The sequence below is a fragment of the Myripristis murdjan genome, chromosome 19, assembly GCF_902150065.1.
Source record: "Myripristis murdjan chromosome 19, fMyrMur1.1, whole genome shotgun sequence".
NCBI lineage: Eukaryota > Metazoa > Chordata > Actinopteri > Holocentriformes > Holocentridae > Myripristis > Myripristis murdjan.
In genome coordinates, this window is record NC_043998.1 from 25,917,645 (window position 1) to 25,927,900 (window position 10,256).

Sequence of the window (10,256 nt, forward strand, 5' to 3'; positions counted from 1 at the left end):
GGCAGGAAACGCGGATGATCACTCGAGATTCACATTTTTTTTATTATTATTGTTGTAGAACAGACATTTCTCTTGTTAAGAAGCTTCCTTCCTGTGGCTGTAATGTGAGTAAGCTAACAATGTCCTTCATCAGTGCTGAGTCTCCTCAGCAGCTCTGTCTCATCACCATGCTGATGAGACAGAGCTGGCACAGTGCCAGGGGCTGGACTTTCTCACACTGCTTGAAGTGTTTAGCACCCACTAGTACAGTGTTTCCAAAACTGGAAGCTGACACCCACATATAGTCTCTACTAATTTTTGCTGTCCTTGGACACTTGGACATCTTCACGGGGTGCTGAGACTCTAAATGCCTTTATCCTAAGAAAAACCTAACCTTTAATCTAAGAAAGACATGTAATCAGATGCCATAGGATAAAGGCATAATAGATACCACATACTGTCAACCTGGAGTCCCTCTGAAGACTAGTTACATGAAAACATCAATCTATGCACATTTGTTCAGAGACTTAACAGCTCATGTGTAACATTTATTTAAGCGCCTTATTTTTCAAATTTCTATTGTATTAAATGTCTTCAATGATACACTGTACACCTGAAGATCTTAAGAATATTGGCGCCAATCAGATTTTCAATTATGCTTAAATATAAAATTGTCAGCATTTAGGGAGAGGGAAAGATAAAATTGCAGTCATTTTCTTGAAATGCACTAAGTCACCTGTGACCTTCATGGTATAATTTAAGTAAATAAATTAATATCTCATAACTACATATTTCTATATACAAAATGAAAATATAATACAATTAAGCAATACGGAAAACAGGATAAAAGGACACCAAATCACTCGCTTCTATTCAGCCTTTTATTAAACATTGTTAGCCTTAAATCCAATATCACAACCCATCCTTATTAGCCTACTCCTTCATTTCACATTCAGTGTAGGTCATGTTGTCAGCAATCTCCTCACAAAAGACCCATATCTTCACTTTTTTCGAATTTAAATTTGAAATGGTCAAGGATTGCTTCTGTCTCCTGGTCATCGAGATGGCAACGTTCTTTTTCATCCCAAAGCCTTCTGTACTGCCTCACAGCCTCTTCCAGTTCTTCCTCTCCCACAGTGAGGACACAGGGAAACTCCACCTTGGCTGAAAACAAGTGTTGGTTTGTTTCGACCCACTCTGCGGCCTTTTTGCAGTGATGAAGTACCCTGGCCCCCACTTCGTCCTATGAAAAAGACAGAGAAAAAAAGTGTTAAATAAAAACTTGGGGGGTGATTAATGGTTTTTGTGTTAATTTTAAGAGCAGTTTAACGGACCGGTTGAATTTGACCGGGAACACTAAAGTAAGGGGCAAGAGGTGAACACGACAGAGGGTTAAACAGCTTTTGGACTGATTGTGATGTTAGATACTGCATGTGATGTTAACTTTGGAGGGCGAAAAGTGTAGTCTCAGTAACACCGCAGCACAAACACGCCTCGTAAAACATAGGCCATTACCTCGTTTGGACAGATAACACTACACAAATACAAACATCGTAACACTTACAGGATAATCCATCGACCCACTATTTGATTTATCAATGGCTAGATATAATGTACGACCAGGAGGGGGGTCCGCAAAACAGCAGAGAACTGACCCGGGACTTGTAGATGCTAAATGCAATTTAGCCTTCAAGTCAATAAAAGTCGTGTTTTGATCAACGTTAGGCTATGTCTCAAATAAATTATTTCAAACAAATTGTCGCTACCGCCCAACTTCCGACCCTAAGTTAACACAGTTAACATATTTAATTGTAAACATGCAATAAACTATATGTAATGTATTGGGTAGTTTGAGTGCAGATGACCGCTAGTACAACTGCAAACATAACTCGACTATCGTCATTTTTTGGACTTTCACTTACTGTCACAACTGTCGGTCGTGCACGGTGTTGAAAATCTTCTTCATCTCGGTGGTTGGCCAAAATGCCGGAGTCCCTCAGCAGGTGTGAAAAAAGTTTGTTATTTCCGGTTATTTGTAGTCTCATGCTGGAGGTTGGCCTGAGACGGGAGCCTGCACCGGAAGACGCCTCACGCTGGAGGTCTGCAGCTAGACCCCTCTCCTGAACTTTGCGATAAATCAGGAATCCGCCAGCACCAAACAGCAGAAATCCTGTTATCATAAATCCAATCATCATCCAATCACTGCTCAGGCAACAATGGAAAAATAAACATGACTTGTAACAAATAATCTGGAATGAACTGCTCACTCAGACGCACTCAGGAACAAAGAACAAAGAGATCCTCCGCACCTGAAGAGCAGAGAGTGAAGGAGCTCTGGAGACTTAATAGACCTGTGTGAGCTCCTGTCTTCAATTAACACACCTGTGACTGAGAAACAACCGACCTGAGGCCAATAACAGAGCAGTGAGGACCGTCTAATAAGTTGAGAAAACTGCATTTCTTTACTGTAATGCACCCTTTAAAAGCAGGAGAGGACACAGACACATGTGCACTGGCGCCTTATATACTGTGTTCCTGGTAGGCTGAATATAATTTTATAGCTATTATTTACAACTATTTACATGCTACAGTTTCCTGCCACAAAATAACCAAATGAAACATAATTACAACAAATATTTAGCACACCTGCCCTGCGATGGACTGGCAACCTGTCCAGGGTGTTTCCTGACTACAAGCCCAGCCAGAAGACACACATCACTCACGACTTCACACTGTTAAATACACATGCTATGAATTATTTAATAAATAGACACAATAAACAGTCTATATAACGTGCAAATATGCAATGTGCAAATATTCTGTGCAAACAGTAAAGTTCAAATATCACAACTAAAGTGCAAAGTGCCATCATTAAAGTGCATAGTTAAGTTGTTTGTTTACACTGCAATTTATACAAACCAAGTTGTGTGATATGTACAAGGCTAAGCCGTCAGTTAATGATGTTCGATACCACCGATTTCCTTTCCGATCCGATACGGAGTAAAATTCAGGCTGGTATCGGCGATACCTATCCGATACCGATACTTTGTGCAAATACACTTAATGTGCTGGTAAATCTAGAAAAAATTAGCATATTTCAAATCATAGCTTCATAAAGAATATAAGACATCAGAGTAATTAGGGTCCGGGCAGCCTATGCTGCCAGGACACTATTGTATTCCCAGGTGTTCTTTCTTTCTTTCTTTCTCTTTCTTTCTTTCTTTCTTTCTTTCTTCTTCCAAGGAAATCATACTTCCCATGGGTGAAAACTCACCAAACTTTGCACAAAGGTCCAGTCCCATGCCAGATTACCTCAGCTGCAAACTCAAGCCAATAGTCCTGATGGTGGCGCTATAGCAAGCCTCTAAAGTTCAAAACTTTGAAAATTCATAACAAATCAACCATATGTGCTACAACTTCACAACTTTCATCAAACTGTAGCCCCAATACTGAAGAAACCTTTGTACATTTAAACCTATTGCAAATTCTGAAGTCCATCACTCTGTTTTTTTTTCAAAAACTGTGAAACTTAAACCTATCTCCTCGCACAATTTTTGCTCAATTGACACCAAACTTGCTACAGAGAATCTTCAGACTGTCCTACACAAAGGTTGTTTCTCAGATTTTTAATTTATCAAAAATTGAGCCTACTAAGCATCAAAATGTTTGACTGTAAATGGTACTGTAAACATATACCTGCAAATTCTTGCTAAATAAATCTTCAATGTTCATGAAAAAAAATGGACAAAATTCTAGAGTCATGGTAGATGATGTGTGGCGAATTTCAAATGTGTATCTCAAAAACTGAATTTTTGACAGCATTTTGAATTTTGCTCTCATGTGAACAGTTGGAGTCAATGCAAGAATGGCATTTTTAAACATCATTTTTTCACTTCTGGAGTAAATCAATCATTGTTAAAAACAAATCATCAACATCTCCATGCTGTCTAGATGCAATATGTGTATTTTCAGATTTTTGTCTTAGTAACTGAATTTTTGACGGCTGTTTAAAATCTGCCTTTCCATGCATGGCTGGCTGCTGTCCTGCATGTCAGTGATTGGCTCAGTCAGTTTGTGAAGCTGCATGTGAAGTTTTAGCTCAGTGAGATAGAGGCCAGGCCTCGGTGTCAAAGATTGCGAGTTCAAGCCTCATCTTGTGCAACATTCCTACGTGCGAAAACTCACCAAACTTTGCACAAAGGTCCAGTCCCATGCCAGATCATCATTGTCAGATTTTTGTCTTGATGACTGATTTTTCTTTTTTTTTTTTCTTTTTTTCTTTTTTTTTTTTTTTTACAGTGGTTTGAAATCTGCCTTTCCATGCATAGGCAGCTGCTGTCATGTGACTGGCTTAGTCAATTTGTGAAGCCTCACATGAAATGACACTTGCCAATTATCTCAGTGAGATAGAGCACTGTCCTTCATGCCAGAAACTGTGAGCTCAAGCCTCAACTGATGCAAAATGCACATTAGAATGCCACCTTTCTTTTCATCTTCCTGTTCTCCACTTGTTGCTCAGAATTGCCTAAACTTGCCTGGCCCTGACCATTGCTGCGCAGCAGCTATAATGTTTATTGTATTTTAGTCTGCTGTGTTCACTTTGTCCCAATTGTTCATCCATTGTCTTGTCAGCTTGTTTGTCCACACACCTGCCCTGCATTGCCTCATTAGCCCCGCCCCCATGTTGCATGTCTTTGTTGTGTTTCGGCCAATCATCTGTCCCCTCCAGGCCTGTGTCCTGCCCCTTTCTTACCAGGTGTGTCAATCAGTTCAGTTTGTATTTAAGTTCATATTCCTCTGCTTGTTGCCTAAAAATGCCCGGACCCGACCCATCGCTGCGCAGCAGCTATAATTTATTTATTTATTTTAAACTCATTGCCACTTACAATACTGGGTGACTCAAATTGAAATTGCCAGTAAAATATTTAATTAAATAAATAAATGCCACAGTAATTGCACAAGTTTGTCAATACCTACATTTTAAAATAGGGGAGACTGGGGACAGTTGCAACACTTTTTACATTACTCTCAGTTACTCAGAGACTATTTGGACTAGGCACACCAAGTCTTTACATATTCAGCCTACATCTGTCTGCTATATACCCATACCATTTAAAGATGGCTACATATAACATATCAATCACAATATTTATTTGAATAAAGGAATTCAGACGTTGCAACTGACCCCAAACCTGGGGACAGTTGCAACACGGATCAGGGACGGTTGCAACATATTAAAAAATCATTAAATTTCACCAATTATCTTCTGCTTTTTGTCTAAATAAGCACAGTATACAATATCAAAGTATTTAATAAATTTTGTTTTGTATAAAACATAGGCCTAACTTGAGTCAATGTGCAGATGTTACCAAAGCTATAAAAACTCAATATTTCAGTTTGGGACAAAAAGAATGGAATAATTTGCAGTACAAAAAACATTTATTAAACATGTGAACAAACAGTGAACAGTTTTATTGAACAAAATTCACATTGTTTTAAAACCAGTGAATATAAACTTTGATTTTTAAGTTTTGTTAAAGGCACACAAATGTTTAAAAAAATAAGAGAGCAACACTCGCCTCTCCCCAACAAATCTGCATTTGTTGCAAATTCTAAATTTATTTATTAATTAATTTATTTATTTATTCACTATATGACAAGTTTATATGATTGTTTTCACAGGAAAATTTAGTTTGTCCCATAGCACAACACATACAACAATATACAGCAATAACTAATTGCTCATTTTTGCTCAACAAGTTATTTGGGGAATTATTTTGTTTATCATTAGCATTAGTTTTCTCTCTGTGCTTTTCATCATGAGCAATGAAATATATTAATTGTGCCTATTTTGAGCTAAAAATCTTCAAAAATACTGTTGTGTGGTCTGTTTTGATATTAGCACGGGGACAGTTGCAACTGTTGCAACTGTCCCTGTGGTATCAGTCATGACAAAACACCATGTGCTAACTAGCCACAATGACACTGACACATGTAAACAGTGTCACTGAATAGTCAACAGAACAGTGATTCAAACTAGGTAGGTTTGGATTAATTCATACAAAAGACCAGGACGGTATGACAAAAATACAGCTCCTGAAAAAAGCTACTTCCATACCTCCAAAACAACTTGTCTTGATAGAAGCAGGAGCAGATGCTCAATATGGCCTCTCTCTTCTTGGTGGGCAGAGGGTCTAACTGAGCATGTGCAGTGTGAGTGTCATCACTCTAGCATGTTTCTGATTGGAGAAATAAGGCTTGTTGCAACCGTCCCCTGTTGCAACTGTCCCCAGTCTCTCCTGTAAATATACTGTAAATATAATAGATATATTTTATAGATAAAATGTTATTTTTTATCCATCTTTTCTAGTATATATTTTTATATGTAAGTTCAACATGGCTGTTTTATCGCAATTGCTCTGTATAATTTAATGACACCTAGTATATGTAATCCACTTTAAATGATCAGTTCTTTTGGAAACCTTACCTGAATAAATCTAGGATTTTTTGCCTATGTGACACATTATTACTCCAAGCTGAACTCATGCAGCTGTTTGTTGAAGCATGTATTTATTTCATTACTTATTTCATAACCATATTTATTAATTTGAACAACTCCAACAGCAAAAGTGCTTAGTCTGTCTCGCCCTGGCAGCAGCACCTGACACTGTGCTCTCCTCTTCTGTCCGCCTCATCATAAATGCCTTGTATTCTGTGTTGTGGTTTAACCTGAGGTGTTTCACAAGGTTTGTTGTGTTGCCACAACTCCCTACTGTTTTTCCACAAACATCACAAACCGCGTCTTGGCTGTTTGTGGAGCTGAAATAGCTCCACACGTGACTCCTCCTTCACAGACTGAGAGAGTGACTGACTGACTGGGCAGCGCTTACGCATTACGCACTTACCCAGGCGGAAGGAAAAGTAGCTCCCACCAACTGCATGTCATTTAGACAAGATCTCAGAAGTTTAGTTACTTTCCACTGTGTTCCTGTTAATGATATACATTAACTCAAATGACTGAAGTATCAAAAGTATCGATATTTTGACTTGAGAATCGATTTTAGAGCATAAAGATTTGGTATCGGAGATATCGATATTTCAGTATCGATCCGCACATCACTACCGTCAGTCACTAGTAACGACATTGTCTTCCTTAAAGTTTCATCGTCTGTTTATTTGTGTTTTTAATATTTTGATGTCTTTTCATTTCAGGTGTTATCTTTATCTTTTCATTTACTCTGATGGTTTTGCAAAGCACTTTGGAACTTTCCTTTAAAGATGTAACATATAAATTAGTATTATTAGTAATATTATTCATTTAATTGTTCTAATAATTATTTCATTAGTTTGTCCTTCCTTTTTGAATATTTTGAAAAATCTTTGACTGATAAATATCCAAAACACTGGAAATTATAGCTAGATATTTTATTCTTTATTCAGACTGAGTGACTGCAGCTTGACAGAGAGCTGCTGTGCTTCTCTGGCCTCGGCTCTGAAGTCCAACCCCCATCTGACAGAGCTGGACCTGAGTGAGAACCAGCTGCAGGATTCAGGAGTGGAGCTGCTGTCTGCTGGACTGGAGAGTCCAAACTGCAGACTGGAGACTCTCAGGTCAGACTGCACTTTTTAATGATGTGTGAACATGTAATATTCTGTTAGTTGAACAGTAGTTTTACAGGCTTCCATCTCAAATTGTTGTCAAACTGTGTTTTGACACAATCCTTGTGTGTTGAAGTGAAAAACTGTGAACTTCAGTGATGATACTCTACATTATTTCAACATGCAGGGGTCCAAATGGCCTCCGTCTGTGGGAGTCTGATATTTATTGTGGTAATTAATGAACACAGTCGACTGTCACCATGTTTTTGACTGAATACCGTGATATCCATATTGTGAGGATATTGTTAGGATGACTGGTTGGTGCTTTCATGAAAGTGTAAATTAGTGCTAAACAGTCATTAGAGTCAATATCAGTATAGAGTGCCATTGAGACTTCCCAATGTCACACAAAAAAAGATGAGATTTTCCACTGAACTCCATATCCATTGTATAAAGTAGACCTTAAGCTGTTAGAAATGCATGTTGGTCAAGCTCCTGCACCTTTTATAAATTGACTGCAGCATAGAAAGTACAAGCGAATTGCAAAATGTGTCCACCCTGTCATGGGACAGTTTCTAAATAGAGTAAATATATTCTAATCATATATTGATTACAAAATGTACATTTTCAGAAAGGTATTTGGTCCCTCGTTCAGGAATATATTTTAGTTTCTGGGAAACATCTCTCAAAAATACAGAAATTATGGAAAAATATGTTTGTATATGTAAAATCTGTGAAAGTTGTACTTTCTTTTCTGAATAAACTCTATAAATAAAGGTATCTGGTCAAACTTTGAAATAATACTGTTTGGCCCTAATCTCTTCAGAGCAAAATCACACAAAAGGTTTTGATAACTTGTGAAAATAATTATTTATTCACATAAAACATGAACATGACGGGGTGGACAATGACATGACGGGGTGGACCTTGGCATGACAGGGTGGACAATAGTGAAGTGCCTCATATATATTTAAAGGAAACAATGTTATGGTTTTGTCAACAAATGTTTTTTGTCAAAACATGACTTTTTTCACCCACTGTATTTTGAATTGTGCACAGGTAGGCTACATTTGGAAATGACACTCAACAACAGCAAAAATAAATAAATAAAACCTTCAACTAGAGGAACAAACAAGATTGATATAAACAAAACAAAAACATGTTGGTCCCTAAATGTAGGCCTACCACAAAAAGTATTAACATAGGTATCCTTTCAAATGGTTTCTTTCTCTGCATATGTTTTGTCCTCCCCTTGACTTCTGGAACACTGAAAAACTTATAAAACTGTTATAAAACTAGACTTGATGACGGGGTGGACAATGACAGGGAGGACGTTTCTGGCTGAAGTTAGCATTTAATGAGCACATGTTGGGCCATTAGCTAGCAACATGTGTCAGTTAGGAAGGTGACTGTGTATACTTTAACAAACATATTTTGAATTTCTGAACAGCATTTATATAGATTCATATTTTGCAATGACAGGGTGGACACATTAAGATTGAACACAATCAAGTTCAATCATAAAATGATGAAAATGTCAAAATATAAATATTGATATGTACTCTCTCTGCAGGAGCTATTCTTCACTTCATTTGTAAAAGACAAAGCAGTGGTAGTGATGTCACTGATTACAGCAGGTGCTTTCTTATAGTGGCAGTAACCACCTAATGACGGGGTGGACATAAAATCCAGGGACACATGCAAAACGTTTATTATTATTATGAAATTAGACCATAAATGATCCAATTGACTCATTTTATTCAAGTACTTGATGAGAGCAACAAGAGCAGTTAAAAGGTTTGTACATTGTATATCATTTATCTACTTATTACACTCAGTGAAGTTAGTAGAGAGGAGTTTGGGACATGGCAAAACTACATGCATCTAATCATAGAACATTTTTTTAAAATATGAAAAACACCCTTTTAAAGATGTATCTCTGTACCAATGTGTGTTTAAATGTTTGGCCATTTATAATAAACCCTCAGAATTTTGTTATTTTGCAAATTTTTCATGAAAAGTGAGTGATTTCTGCCCGGGACACCAAATGGTACCCTATATTGATATTGACTCATTAGTAATATGGATATGATGAGCAAGCAGGCTGAGGCCAATAACAGAGCAGAGAGGAGCGTCTAATAAGTTGAGAAAACTGCATCCCTTGACTGTAATGCAGCCTTTAAAAGCAGGAGAGGACAACACTGATGCCATAAGATATTACCATATCCCAAATCCCACATGATATCTGATCTCCTATCACAGTATCCATAATATATCAATATATTGATGGGCCCACCTCTACTGCCATCACCTGGTCAGTCTTTATTTATTCATTTACTTTTTACATGTTATTTTTATTGTGGAAAAGCACTCCTTATACATTGTCTCACCTGGTATTAAACACTCTAATATTCGGCTCACACAACATCAGCTCAGAATTTTTCAAGTTGTAACTTTTCAAGTCTTGCTTTTCCAGACATTTCCTTTTATGGCCCAACAAACTATTTACATTTGAACCTGGAAGCTTTCCACTCCTAGTTTGAAGAGAGTTGTAGAGGACAGAAAAACAAATCAGTAACTACATGAATGAATAAAAAAGAGAAAAACAAAACATGTGTATATCAGTACACATATACACACCTACATACATACATACATGACATGTGTACACCTGTACA

General features: G+C 37.4%; 1 long non-coding RNA gene across 1 annotated transcript; it reads right to left on the minus strand.

The window, feature by feature from the left end:
- Nucleotides 1-842: 842 nt before the first annotated feature.
- Nucleotides 843-1,988, minus strand: LOC115377469 (uncharacterized). The gene is made up of 2 exons (XR_003930051.1): nucleotides 1,902-1,988; nucleotides 843-1,222 (listed from the first exon to the last, which is right to left on the minus strand). It is a non-coding gene; the product is annotated as an uncharacterized LOC115377469 (long non-coding RNA).
- Between the last annotated feature and the right edge of the window lie 8,268 nt (nucleotides 1,989-10,256).